Genomic DNA, 15,978 nt, shown 5'->3' with positions numbered 1-15,978 from the left:
CCCTAGGGTCCAACTAGCCCACTAGGTACCTCCAGTAAGCGCCACAGAGCTGCGTTGCAGAGAGGTGTAAAAAGTGACACGGCCTGGACCACCTCTCTGCAACGCAGCTCAGTGGCGCTTACTGGAAGACCCTGGTGGGCTAGTTAGCCCCCAGGGGCCCTCAGGATTGAAGGGGAAATATTTCCCCAACTTAAAACGCGCCATAAGGCGTGTTTGCACACGTCACCTCAGGCCCCGTCCCCTCCCTTCCCCACTGTGTAAACACGCCCTGTGGCCATTTGAGTTGAGAGATTAAGTTCCCTTGAATCCTAAGGGTCCCTAGGGTTAAACTAGTCCACTGAGTACCTCCAGTAAGTGCCACAGAGCTGCGTTGCATAGAGGTGTAAAAAGGGGCATGGCCTCAGAACACCTGTCTGCAACGCAGCTCCCTGGCGCATACTGGAGATACCTGTTGGGCTAGTTGGCCCTCAGGGACCCTCAGTATTGAAGGGGAATTAATTCCCCAACTTACAACTGGCCAGGGGGCGCATTTGCAGAGTGCTGCAAGGAGGGGGCGTGGCCTCCGGCACGATGCCGGTCTTTTATTTATTTTATTTTTTTAAGAAGGAGGGCTGTGTGGCCCCCCTTCTTTTTCTAATTTATTGGCCCTGGGGACCCCATCCCCCCAGGGCCTGCACCCTAATATTTTGTTGAAAAAATAAATTTGGAAGGGGAGCACGTAGCCCCCCTCCCAAGGCCTTAATCGGCCACGGGACCCCAACCCCCGGGTCATGGCCTTTTTTTAAAATTCTTTAGGAGGGGGGCTGCGTTGCTACCCTCCTCAGGCAACTTATGGCCCCGGGGACCCCATCCACCGGGTCCGGCCTTTGTTTTTTATTATTTTAAAAAAAAAATATATTTATAGAAACACCTAGGACATGCTGGACAAACCGTATGTACCTATCACCATGACGATTTGCGTGATATTCATTAAAAGGTGACTATGCATACAATGAATCCACGTGGAATGTATTTACACCGCTAGTGAAGCTCTGACGTGTCTGACGCCCTACCGTGCATAATCCCGGCGCCCCCGCCGGTGGGTACTCTCCAAGTAGACACCCTTGTTGTTTATTTATACAAACATGGGTAGCTATTGATGGGCACATTTAATACACACGCACACCAAGCCATTCAAAGGGGATTCGACAACAATTCGACCAAACTATGCAAGAAACCCCCCTCACGGTTAATAAAACACACAACCACCGCCGGATGTGTAATACTTTTTATTTTACTCTTTGGAAATGAGACAAACCTCACTTGAGAGTCACAGCGTGCTCCTGGCTGAGCCCAATGCTGTGTTACACCCACCAGTGCCCTCCGAGTGCCACACACCTCTGTGTTGTATTCCACCAGCTAGTGCGTATGTCATGACACACTTGCCTTCACACGGGTTATATTGCCCAATCTAACGTGCCTTCCTCGATGCTTATGTTATAACGCACAGCGCTATGCCATACATATTACAATCTGGGATCCATATCTTTGTCACAGTGCATATGGAACGTTACACTCCCCAGCACATATTTTATATTACAACTTTAGAGTCTAGTTAGGTTACACAACACTGCCCTGTGCATATTACACTCCAAGGCGCATATCGCATAGCACCCGCTAGTGCCTGTGCTATCTCGCGCTCTCCAATGAATCTGTCATTGCGCACAATGTATTGCATATTATATTTCACGCCCCGGTACCATATACTATATCTAGTTTTCATTTTCAATCGTGCTCTCAGGACTATGTTCTATATAACACTGCGTCCACCTACCCTTTTCACGGGCATTACATTTTGCGATGAGGGGTGGAGGGTCAGGGGGTGTTTCTGTCAAGTGAGCATGGAGTCACAATCACAAACGTCTTCTTCTTCCTGAATAAAAGTGAGATTATGCTGCATACTTGTTCATATTTTAAGTAGTTCGCACAGACACACATTTTAAAAACAATAAAGCTCCTAATACCCAACTTCTCTGAACAGTTAGCTTGCTGCCCCATCCACCTCCTCCCTATTCTCTGTTGTCTGAATCCATGGACTAGCCTCCTCCCTCCTGCCATGCATGGTCTGATGTGCTGCCACTGCCCTCCATTTATCATGATGTACCAGTCCACTCCATTGCCCAATTCTATGGCCCATCATTGACCTCCTGCTTAGCCTCTGTGCTTAGCTTGCTGCCCCTATTCTCCTTCCCCCTGCCCGCCGATATCTTTGTGCATGCCCCTGCTCCATCCTTTTTGCCCACTATGTTCCATGGACCTGCCACTCCTATCTACTCTGAGTGTTCTGTTGAGCTGCCACTCCCCTCCCACCTGCCTAGCATTGTCAGATGACTGTAACCTGTCCCTGCCACCTCCACCCTGCGTGTCCACATGCCATGCCCCTATCCCCTTCCTCCTGTCCTCCATGGTCCATTTTACTGCCACACCCTTCTGCCCTCCCTGGTCTGTTGTGCTGCAACTGCTCCTCCTGCCTGCCCCACGTGGTCTGTTGTGAGGCCCCTTCCCCTGAACTCTCTTGTCTGTGCCCAGGTCCTGAACCTCCCTTCTATCCTCCATGGTCCTTTGTGCATGCCCCTGCACCCTCCTTCTTGCCCATCAAAGCCATTGTGCTGCCACTAACCCTCTCGCTTGCCATGCATGGTCTTCTGTGCTGCCATGACCCCTCCCACCTTCCCTGTGTGGTCATCTAGCTGCCCCTGACCCCCTCCCACCTTCCCTCCATGGTCTGTGTATATGCCATCATATACTCACTGTTGCTCTCCATGGTGTGTCTTTTTTCTAGTGCCCATCCTGCCTGACCTCCATGGTCATCTTGCTGCTCCTGCCCTGCCCCCTTGCCCCCAGCCCTCTGTGTCCATGTGCAGACCCCTATTCCCTCCCTCCTGGCTTGTCTGTTCCATTGTAATGCCCCTGATCCGTCCCTCCTGCCCTTTGTTGTCTGTTATGCTGCAGCTTTCTCTCCTGTCTGTCCATTATGGTCAGCTAGCTACCATTGCCACTTTTCCCTCTGTTCTCTGTTGTCCATGTGCATGGTCCTGTCCCCTCCCTATTGCTTTCTATGGATTGTTGTGCTGCACTCCCGTCCCGCATGCCCTGTGTGGTGTATTGTGCTGCTGCAAACCCTGATGCCTGCCCTGTAGGGTCAGTTTGGTGTACCTCTCCATGTCCCTCCTGTCCTCTGTTATATGAGTCCATGTCCCTACCCCAATTCCTCCTGCCTACCATGATCCAATGTACCATACTTGCCATCATTTTGAACTTGTTTAGAGGGAGATTTTGAAAAAAAACTGGGGTATTGATTTTCCCCTTTGAGTTACATTGAAAAAGAGGAGATTGCAGACAGGAGACAGATCAAATAAAGCCCATTTGAGCTTTAAAACATTGGACGTTTCCTGGCTGAAACGGGTCTGTTGGCATGTATGGTTGTACTACCACTGCCTCTTCCTTCTGCCCACAATGGTCTATTATATTGCCACAGCCTCTCTTGCCAGTCCTGTATTGTTGGTTTGTTGCCCCTGCCCCCCTTTCCACTGCCCTCCATAGTCTGTTGTGCTGCCACTGCCCTTCCTGCCTGCCCAGTGTGGTCAAATTGTTGCCTCTGCACTCTCCTACCTGCCTTCAGTTTTCAGAGTCCGTGCCCCTGGCCTCTGCCTCTCAACAGTATCCCAATGAACAACTAGATTGCTAACATTCTATATTTATTACAAAAGTGTGGAACGCCTGACGTCATCTTGATGTAATCAAAACTGTAATACCTAGAGCATTTCCTTTAGAAATTACATATATGAGAGGGTCTTATTTGCATCAAAATTATGGTTAGTGCTCTAAAAAACTAAAAAGAGGACATATTTTCTGAGTTTTCAAATAGCGACAAAGAACTTTTAAATTATTTGTAATCTTTATGTTTTTTATGCAGTTGACCACTTGATTAAATGTTGCACTTAGGGGAGAGGATGTGGTGTTACTTCCGGAGCTGCAGACTTTGCAACTGGGGAACCAGGTTGGAGTTTCAGCTTCAGCTCAACATTCTGTGATTCTGGTCAAATCACTTAATCTCCCCATGTCTACAACCAAAATGAATTTGATCTTGTGTGATGTAACCAATGCTCATGTAAAGCACTCCAATACCTCACAAGTCTGCACTATATAAAACTGCAAATACACAAAAAATAAGTGTTTTGCACACTTCTGTCATTGGGCTACCTGTGGGCTACATCTGGGTGATATTTGTGCTGCATTTGGGCTCTTATGTCTCTGGTGGCCATCTTGGGAGATTTATTTGTTATGAAGTTTCCTAATTTTCTCACTTACTGCAGTCTCCTCAGTAGGAAATGCATTCAGTTTTTTACTTTGATTCCATCAAGAAGGTATTCAGATATGTCACACATTTGCCATCAATTCTGAATGTTAGCACTCTAGTTGCTCATTAGATCACTGTAGTAAAGCTACTGCTCACCACAGACGTTTGCTGCTGGTATTAAAAGTGCATGTTTCAGTCTGCATATCAGAATTGTTTAATGAAATAGAAGAGGATTTGAGAAGTCACTCAAAATGTGCCCTAATTTTTCTTTCTTCAGCACTAATCATAATTTCTCTGGCAAAATGAACCCCCTCATTGTGTTCCTTTTTAAATTAAATGTTTTAAGTGTTACCAGTTTATTCCAATCAAGATGGCTTCAGATGTGCCATACTTTTGTCATAAGTAAGACAGTAAGCGCTCTAGTTGTTCTTAAGAACACTCGGGGACATTCTGTCATTGCGCTATACTTGGGCTACATCTGGGTGATATTTGGGCTATATTTGGGCTCTTTTGTCTCTGGTGGCCATCTTGGGAGATTTATTTGTTATGAAGTTTCCTAATTTCCTCATTTACTGCAGTCTCCTCAGTAGGAAATACTTTCAGTTTTTTACTTTGGTTCTATCAAGAAGGCATTTAGATGTGTCACACATTTGCCATACATTCTGAATGTTAGCACTCTAGTTGCTCATTAGATCATTGTAGTAAAGCTACTGCTCACCAGGGAAGTCTGCTGCTGGTATTCAAAGTGCATGTTTCAATCTGCATGTCAGAACTTTTTTATGAAATAGAAGAGGATTTGAGAAGTCAAAATGTGCCCTAATTTTTCTTTCTGCAGCACTAATCATAATTTCTATGGCAAATTGAACCCCCTCGTTTTGTTCCTTTCTAAATTAAATGTTTTAAGTGTTACCACTTTATTCCAATCAAGATGGCTTCAGGTGTGCCATACTTTTGTCATAAGTAAGACTGTTAGCGCTCTAGTTGTTCGTTAGAAAACTCTGGGACATTCTGTGTTTGGGCTATACTTTGGCTTCATCTGGGTGATATTTGTACTACATTTGGGCTCTTTTGTCTCTGGTGGCCATTTTGGGAGACTTATTTGTTATGAAGTTTCCTAATTTTCTCATTTACTACAGTCTCCTCAGTAGGAAATACTTTCAGTTTTTTACTTTGATTCCATCAAGAAGGCATTCAGATATTTTTGTAACTGAAGAAAGGTGCTGCCATCATAGGTAGACCCGGAGCCAGAGATGTAGTTAAGTAGATTTATTGGTTCAGGTAAGTTGGTAGAGGGTGCCCCACCGGGAGCAGCATCCTACTGCTCAGCCCCACTCAATCCAACTGATCACTCATTCCAAGCATGCACACACACCCAACATTCCATGACATCACACTCATGCAGGCTGAGCAGTCAGGACTAAGAAGCATAGGATATAACATATCTCCTTCCTTTAGAAATAATAAAACAACAAGAAGCAAAGTGAAGAAAATAATCACATTTTGTTTCTTGGAAATGAAATCAAGATAGATCGCAAAAAGTAAATGCATCCTTATTCACAATATAAATCAAATAGCATTCTAGGATATTAAGATCAACACGATCAAATAAAATGATAAGAGATAAATGATTCCTCTCTAATTCACATAAGAACATATAGCATTAATAATAGTGTTCTTAGAATGGTAATGAAACATTTAAGGTCACATTAAAAAATTGCACATGTTTCAGGCAGGGTGCAATCAAAACAGATGGCAAGTGTTTCAGGGAAAATGCACTCACAACACTTACCTAGTACACCCTGAAGAACACCACAATACACCTATCTCCCTCTGCTATAGAACATGAAAGAAAAACGTGCACATGTTCCAGTATGGATATTATAGTGCACAATAAATGATGTACGAGGGAGAACAAAAATGTAATGCACGCCGAACACTACAGTTTAAATAGCTAGTGCACTACCTATGCAACCTTGACGTGCGAGGCAAAAGATAAAAATAATGCACTTGACAACTACAAAACGAATTCTTGAGTACTCTGCCAATGCAACCCTGATGTGCGAAGCAAAGCACCTTTCCAACACAATCCTGACATGTGAGGGACATTCCCAACGCAACCTTGACGTGCGAGGGAGCCTGCCAACGCAATCTTGACGTGCGAGGCAAAACACATTCCCAACACAACCCTGACGTGTGAAGGACACTCCCAACACAACCATGACGTGCGAGGGACACTGCCAACGTAACCTTGACGTGCGAGGCAAAACACATTCCTAACACAACCCTGACGTGTGAGAGACATTCCCAATGCAACCCTGACGTGCGAGGGAAATACAAAAAAAATACTGCACGGGCTACACCTACAAATGAATAAGGTACTTAACACAAACAGAAATCCCTGTGCACCTGAAATAAAATATGTACTAATACTTAAGAAAAATATGCACTTATCCAACAGTGCAACCACACCCACACTGAAGATTCACTTATATACTGAACACAACTAAATGCCAAAAAATTCACCGAACGACATAAAACAATACACATGCCAAAATAACACCCTCCCATACTGCTTACATGTATCACTCACTAGCACAAATGATAGCCTCTATGCATGGCACATAAAAAAAAACCTTTCATGACAGTATGCGTCACAATTGCATGGCATTAAACTTAGACAAGGTCAAAACAATCAAAATATTAGGTGAGCGACCTGTCACCCGAATCTACAGTGCAAATACTACCAGAATGAGTCCACCTCCAACCTGCAACATGAAAGTAATATCCAAAACTAACCAGCAATCTTGGCTCAATAAAATGCAGTGTACATCGGTGCTTGTATTGAAAACCTTCATGTTAGAGACACTTCAATTTGCAGTACATGCGCAATCATCGTTAAATAGGAGCAGTTTACACGGGTTTTTGAGTACAATGCAAAGGGCCCTTGACAGAAATATATATATATTTTTTTAAAACAAATAAGGAAGTCACCGTTGGACAATATTCAGAGGTAGTTCTGGATTGCGCTGTGTTGAAATGTTGCCTCTAAACTACTTTACTGAAAAACAGCTTTGTCCTGCCTTGTCGCATGGAAAATCGCCATTTCCAATAATCGCGGCGCTGTTGGTTGCCAAGGCGATGTCCTGCATTCATACACAATGAATTACGTTGCTCTGGCGTTACGGCATTACGTTGTCAGTACGCGTCTCTCACTGTGACGCACAACAGATTGGGACCGGCAGGAGGGCTCCATTCGTGGTAACTCATCCTCTCAGGATAATCTCGCGCCTGCTAGCAGAATGCAGGTAAGTGTTTGAATGAAAACACACGCGAAGGCAGGCACCCAGCTCAATGGTCTATCCTCTGCTTAAGGTTTCAACTGCATTCCAACCGTTGCCGTGAAGTTTTGCTAAACACTCCTCGGGGCTCTACCCATGCCCCCAAACAGTGAAATGCCTCCAAATTAGTCCACGTACTGTCGAACAACACTGCAGACCATGCATGAGTAGCTTCAAAAATACACGATGCTGTTTCACTGCATTTCTTCACAACGTTCAGTCCATGCATGGCTAGCTTCAACAACACACGCTGCCGGTTCACTGAATATTCAAGGCAGTAAATTGATTTTAAAATCAAAGTTGTTCATTTACCTGCTGCCAGCTGCTGACAAATAAACACTGCCAGTTTACTCCATGTGAAGTGCAATTCACGACACAATCCATAATGTACAAATCTTCTGATCTTCTGTCTGTTGCATAGGCAGTGTGCAAGTCTCATATGCCAAATGTCTCTTCATGTGGACTGTCAGTTCAAAATCCCACGTTAACAACGTTCATTTTATACGGTTTGTAGGCAGGTTTCAAGCCACATAATGTCCAACGCCAAACACATACCTCTGTGGACTGTCTGTTGGAAAAGACACCGGTGGGGCATCCAAGGCGTTGCGCAGGCTTAATTTTCAGGCTTCTTTTTGGACACTAGCCATCTTCTTTTAGTTCCTTGTGTAATTTCTAGGTTCTTCACGCGTGGTTCTTTTAAAAATCATCGCCATTTTTGTAACTGAAGAAAGGTGCTGCCATCATAGGTAGACCAGGAGCCAGAGATGTAGTTAAGTAGATTTATTGGTTCAGGTAAGTTGGTACAGGGTGCCCCACAGGTAGCAGCATCCTACTGCTCAGCCCCACTCAATCCAACTGATCACTCATTCCAAGCATGCACACACACACCCAACATTCCATGACATCACACTCATGCAGGCTGAGCAGTCAGGACTAAGAAGCATAGGATATAACAGATATGTCATACATTTGCCATAAATTCAGAATGTTCGCACTCTAGTTGCGCATTTGATCTCTGCTCACCAGGGAAGTCTGCTGCTGGTATTGAAAGTGCATGTTTCAGTCTGCATGTCAGAATTTTTTAATGAAATAGAAGAGGATTTGAGAAGTCACTCAAAATGTGCCCTAATGTTTCTTTCTGCAGCACTAATCATACTTTCTATGGGAAAATGCATGGTGAAAATGCGTTTTGGGACCCCCTTTTTTCTCGGCCCCTGCTTGACGAATCACCATGAAATTTTCGGAATAGGAGCGGACCGGAGCTGGCCAAAAGTTTGGAAAATTTCGCGAAGATTCGTCAGTCGGCGCCAACGTTATTCCAAATAGAATGTTGCGGATTTCCTATGGAAAATAGGTCCTAACTATAACTACCTACTGGCGACTGCCAGTAGGTAATATATATATATATATATATATTACCTACTGGCGGTCGCCAGTAGGTAGTTATAGTTAGGACCACGTTTCCATAGGAAATCCGCAACATTCTATTTTGAATAACTTTGGCGCCGGTCGACGAATCCTCGCGAAGTTTTCAAAATAGGTGGGGTGCTACACTCCGCTCCTACCCTGAAAGTCTCGGGGGGATTCGTCAAGCGGGGGCTGAGATAAAAGGGGGGTCCCAAAACGCGTTTTTCCCATGCATTTTTCCATAGGACCTTTAGACACAGCTACAGCCCGAACGGCTGAACAGAATTACTAGAAATTTGGCAGAGAGGTAGTCCTCAGGTCAAGGAAGTGCCTTTTGTAGGTTTGGTGTAAATCTGTTCAGTAGATTCTGAGAAAATAGCCTTTAAATCAATATATATATCTGAGCCAGCTTACAGTGCGCTTACGGTATGCTTACCGTACGCGTACGGTGGCGTGCGCGAGCGCGATTCTGATTGGCTCTTAGATCTTAGTAAACATTCGAATCGGCTGAAACCAGGAAGCGGCGGCCGCCATTTTCTCTCTCGCACTGAGAGTGATGATTAAAATACAAAGACCAAAAACATGTAAAGGGGCTGTTTGGACAGCTCCAAAACACCTAGCCATGTTGAGGGAGTCCCCAAAGATCCCCCAAGGCCAAAAACGGAATTTATATTTTTTCGCCAATTTCGCCGATTACGCTTACCGTAAGTGTACGGTAAAAAAATATAAAAAAAAAAAATTATCCACACTCACCCCACCCCGTGTGCAAATGGTGCCCGAAGGGCACCATTTGAGCATGGCTTATAACCGGTGCGAAAAATTTAAATATTTCCTTTTCAAAACGAAGTGCATCATATGTCCTCCATGTGCGCACGGTGCGCGAAGCGCATCGTGCGTACATGGCCCATCTAGCGTAACGTGGGCACGCGGTGCGCGTAGCGCACCGCGTGCCCACCGTGCGTGCACGGCACTAACTGCGTAAAGTGGGCGCGCACGCCACGAATGGCGTAAAGTAACTTAGCATTTAAAAAACCGTACAAATTCACTGAAAAAACCATAGGTTTCACACACGTTATAGTTAGGAATTAGCATTTAAAAAACCTTGCAAATTCACTGAAAAAACCATAGGTTTCACACATGTTATAGTTAGCGGAAATTTTACTGATAAAAAACCAATGAAATTCCCCCGTTATAGTTAGTGCAGGCAACTATAACTCACGCGACCGCAATCTTCTGCTGATGACATATGTGTCTTTATGAAAAAAAAATATTTGTAATATATGTATAGCTAAAAATTTATGGAAGAAGACATGGGCAAATAAGTGTCTAAATACAGTATTAGCATCAGCAGAGGATTGCGGTCGCGTGAGTTATAGTTGCCTGCACTAACTATAACGGGGGAATTTCATTGGTTTTTTATCAGTAAAATTTCCGCTAACTATAACATGTGTGAAACCTATGGTTTTTTCAGTGAATATATATATATATATATATATATATGTATATATATATATATATATATATATTCACTGAAAAAACCATAGGTTTCACACACGTTATAGTTAGGAATTAGCATTAAAAAAACCTTGCAAATTCACTGAAAAAACCATAGGTTTCACACATGTTATAGTTAGCTGGACATTTCACTCGTACAAAACCATTGAAATTCCCCCGTTATAGTTAGTTCAGCTAACTATAACTCGCGCGCCCGCAATCCACTGCTGATGACGTCACATATTACATCACTCGTGACATGGTCAGTGACATCACTGATGACATCTCAAACTTGAATTTTTTTCCGGCGTGCGCGCACGGTGCGATTTTTTGTCAAAAAATAAAACGTTTTTTTCACCCTTCGGCATCCTTCAGGGCCCCCCTGACAAAGGCTAGGGGGTCAGGAACTCTCAACACTGCCCCCTTTTCACGTTCTCCACCTTTCTTTAAAATGGAGACACGGATTTCTATTGGTTGGAAATTTCAACCCTTTCCAAATGATTCCTACCCCTAACATGACTTCTGCCTGCTAGCATAGCAACAGATCATGGAAAACTGGTGTGAGCAGAGAGGTCAGAACTTCAGCACACAATGGGGCAGATTTACAAGCCCCTTGCGCCACTTTTCCGTCACTTTTAACATGGAAAAAGTGATGCAAAAGTGGCTCAAGGGGCTTGTAAATCTGCCCCAATGTTTCTAATCCAAAGAGAAAGATTGCTTGACTTTTCAAACCTAACAGCAAATCCAAACTAATGTTCTCTGGAAACACATTTTTCTGAACCAATACAAAGCATACTTTTGAATATGTAAACATACAGCCTATTTTTTATTGTTGAGTGGTCTGAAACAGCCAATGAGTTCTTTTCATTAAAAAAAATATATATAAGCCTCCATTTTACAACTATCTTTCATTTCATATTGACATTCTACTGAAAGACACCTTCTGAGTGCATCCAGGTCTCCTCCTCACTCCCTGAAGTAGACTGCTGTTCTGCCATTTTCAAGTAAAATTGATACCTTTTCAGCTCCTTGTCCCAGTAAATAAGAAGAAATAGTGAGAGGAGTAGCAAGGCATTTATAGAGGAGTCGGTGTACATTTCACAGATGAAGGGAACAGAGTCTTCCTCTTGAACTTTAGACTCTGCATCGGTACTTACTTTTAGGTACCCAAAAACACTCAATTAACATAACGGCTCGTTTTAGAACCAACCAATATCTAAACACTTATATTTGTTTTTAATTCTATTTTTTTAACAGGTATGAGGATTAGAAAAGGGGGTAAGGGAAAGTGAGAGATGGAGAGTTAGGGGATGGAGGGATTTAGGAAACTGGAGTGAGAGAAAGGGAGTCAGGATGTCAATGAGCAAAGCAGAGTGAGGGAGATTGAAGGAAAGAATGCAAAATGGTGAAGGGGTGTGAGATACAGACAGGAGGAAGAGAAGTAGGAGAATAGGAGTGATTATGAGTAAAGGATAGTGACAGTTAGGGAAGGTGAGGGAAGGAGAATGACGGAAAAGGTTAAAAAATTAACAAAGAATTAAAAATGAGTGATGGAGAGAGGAGGAGTGGTAGAAACAGAGGGGCAGATTTATAACAAACTAACGCAGCACGGTGCAGCAAGTAATTTTGCTGCGCCGTGCTGCGTTAGTTTCGAAGCACAGACATGCGACATGTTTACAAGAATATGTTGCATCTCTATGCTTCCCCTGCGCTGATGCACAAACTGCAGCCATGCGCCGGCGCAGACTTCTTTGCACCATGGTGCAAGGATGCCTGCGTGGTGGGGAGATTGTTCTTGTGCAGGAAGGGACACCTTACAGCACAAAATCAATCACAAGAGGCTTTTTCCTCTTTCAATGTGTGCTGTAGCATGCAGCACGCACTGAAAGAGGAAAAAATGAGGAGAAATGAAAACATTTCTCCTTGTTGTGCCTCGCAACGCCACCTCTAGGGTGGCGTAGCATTCACACACATCTCCAGATTTACGATTTCTCGTAAATCTGGAGATGTGTGTAGTTCTATGACTGTTGCGTGGGAACACCCACAACAACACCCATGGAACGCCCCTTCAACGCACAGTGCTGCGTGTGAAGTGGCTGTATTTACAAGGAGAGGAAAAGTCACACAGGGTGGCTTTTCCTCTCCTTGTAAATATGGAGGAGCCCCCTGCGCCACCAGTACGTCATGAAAAGTGACGTAGTGGTGGCGCAGGGGGCTTGTAAATCTGCCCCAGAGATGTTAAGGAAATTAAGGGTAAAACTGACAAAAGGAGAGAGACAGAAACAGAGACAGAGAGCAAGGAACTGAGAAGGAGTAAGGCAGTTACAATGACTGAGACATATGGAGACAGGGAGAGAAACATGGTTAAAAAAATAGTGATGGAGGCAGTAAACCTAGGGGAGTAGTAGAGAAGGAGTGAGGGAGTTACAAAAGAGCAGTAAAGCAAGAAGAGAGAGGGAAGAGGAATGAGAAAAGCAGAGTGAGGAGAAGTGAAGAAAAGGTACCATGAAAGTGCAGGGGTGAGAAATACAGATATATTAAACTTACCTGATCAACAAAATAAGATCATTAGAAATAAATGGGTTTTTTTAATTGCAAGAAAAATGGATTCAATTTCCTAAATTTTCTTTCTATATCTGAAAAAAAAGAAAAAAAGTATTAATATTCAAAAATACATTTTATTAAACAGTACATGTATTTTCATATTTAACAAAGTAATATTTTGCCCTTTTTTTGCTGTTTTCAGACTGTATTGAATTTCACTGAAAATAGTGATATCAATTGTATTCATCATTTAACAGCGGGCAAAAAATAAACAATCTGAAAGATTGTTTAAAAAAGCCCTGAATGTATCCTCACTAAAACATACCTTGATAGAAATGTCACATATATATTAAAAGTATCTTCTAAGAACAATAACATTTTGCAATAAATAACGTCTGTAAACCTTGTTGCTTAAGCACATACACCAAAATATTATCTGTCAAAGAAGTCCACAATAGAAATATTTACCTTTCCATGAGGCCAAATGGTAATTTTTAAATCCTTTTTAAGTGAAATATCCAATGTTAATCCTATAAAATTGAAATAATGGTTATTTCAGATGCTGCAATTTGTATCTAAAATTTTGGTTTTAGAAAAATTAAGTAACAATTTGGTAATTCTGCAGGCAAACGTTGCTTGAAAATCAATTGAGAATCATTACACAGTGTCCAGCCTTTTTCACATTTTAGATAAACTGTGTAATGACCAGAAGTTATACAAGGTCCATCATGGAATATTATTGCAACTGCAACAAAAGTTTTTCCTGATATTGATAATTGATTTCCTACAAACTTCTTTATTAAAGTGTCCAATTTTGTTCCATCCGCTCTACAACGTTGTATCATTAAAATTACATACTGTCCATATTTCTTTAAAAATAACGTTGACAACATTTCTGATTTACATTGAGAACATTCCATGTTGTGATTTGCATCTTTAACAAATTTACTAAAAGTCACTGATTTACTCTCTGGTAATGTTAAATGTATGAACCTTTCAGAATCAACATTAGTGCTGCATGTGTTCAAACAATTTTCACAACAATGTTCCCATTTATAAGAGAGACCAAATATATTTTTTATTTCTACCCCTTCATCTTCCAGTACCATAAGCATATACATTAAGAATTCCTGTGCATCTTGCTGGACATTTTGTGTAGACTGTGTACATCCAGAACATACATCTAAACGATTTCTAACATCAGAAGCAGTTTCTATTTTAGTTTTATCATTACTCAGCTTCTCATAAAGGAAACTCAGCAGAGAACAGAATCTTTTTTCATGATTTAGTATTATCTGCTCTTGCAAACTTTCAAGATAAAATACAACATTCAGCACTACATTAGCGTAGCAGTTGACACCAGAGCTATTTTCAAAATGACAACCAACAACCTCTTCCACATTGTCCTTTTTTTTTTGCTTGCAATCACATCACTCTCTTTTTGTTTTCTCTTCTGTACATCCTCATTGCAGATATTCTCAATTCTCCTTTTCCGACAAACAACACGTTTTTCAAACACAGGATACTGACCTAAATGAGGAGCATAGCTTCTTCTTAATCTATTATACTCCTTTACACAGTTTGCATCAGCACTAACTTTTGAGTCATCAAAGTTTATCATGAATAAACCAGATATTCTTTTCACTCGTGACAAAGCAACATATGCCATACCTTCTTTAAACACACTAGATCCAATGTTTACAAAAGCACTATCTACAGTTAATCCTTGAGATTTGTGAATAGTTACAGCATGTGCTAGAGAAAACGGAAACTGCTTCCTACGTACATATAAGTCTTTCACAAGCAAAAAATGAACTGAACAACGACTAATGTCTTTAACCTCTTCAATCTGATCAAATTTTATTTTTAAAAATTCAATGCCATCTTTTTTCTGGTAATTAACAAAACCCACAACTTTACCCATAGCTCCATTCACTAAACCTTTTTCTACATCTAAATTACGTCTTAAAATTACTCAACAGTTCATACATACATAAAGATTCTTTTCTAAACCAGCTGTTTTCGATATGTTTTTCTCTAGAGAATCCAATTTAGTTGTTAATTTGCTTGTCAATATAATAGTTATTCCTTCATGTTGTATTTTATACACAGCTTCCAGTTTTATAATCTCTTCATTTTCCAATTTCAAAAGTTCTTGATTGAATATAGAGCATTCATGTAGTGTTGGCATTAAGCAGATTACAGTATTTTTTTCAGCAATTTTCTTGTATATTTTCTCTGGAACTATTTGTTCTGTTGGAAACAAATTACATAGTAATCGACTCTGTAAAGCTTTTCTGCCATGTTCTGTGAGTAGTCCAATTCTGATATCTTTGAGAATACTTGCATAATCCTCATCATTTGCTTGCCTCATATTGGTAATGAGTTCTTTATACTCAAAGTATGTCCAAATATTCACATTACCTATACTTCCTAACGACTTTTTCGTGTCTTCATGTGTAAGAGTATGGAATACTGGTTGTCCTTTAACTGGAGTGAGCTGCAAAAGATCCCCAAAAAATATAACATGTTTTCATCCAAATAACACGTCATAGTCTGTCTTTAGAATTTGCTGCATTCTTAAATGCACAAAGGCAAGCATTAAGTTTGATACCATGCTTACCTCATCAATAATGAGAACTTTCATTTTCTTCAATACTCTTGAAACTTCAAAACATGCTTCTCCTGTTGGTTTGTGGTATTGTATTTTGTTTTCATGCTCTACTGGTAACATTAGCAAACGATGTAAGGTAACTACTTTTATGTTATACGCTGCTAACCCAGTTGGAGCAGTAACAACACAAGACAAAGTTGAATCCGTTTTGTTCTGTAGGTAGCTTCTGATTACTTTAATTA

Source organism: Triturus cristatus, chromosome 4_1 (genome assembly GCF_964204655.1).
Source record: "Triturus cristatus chromosome 4_1, aTriCri1.1, whole genome shotgun sequence".
Taxonomy (NCBI): Eukaryota; Metazoa; Chordata; class Amphibia; order Caudata; family Salamandridae; genus Triturus; species Triturus cristatus.
The sequence above is the reverse complement of the archived record's forward strand: the minus strand, read 5'-3'. Positions refer to the sequence as shown.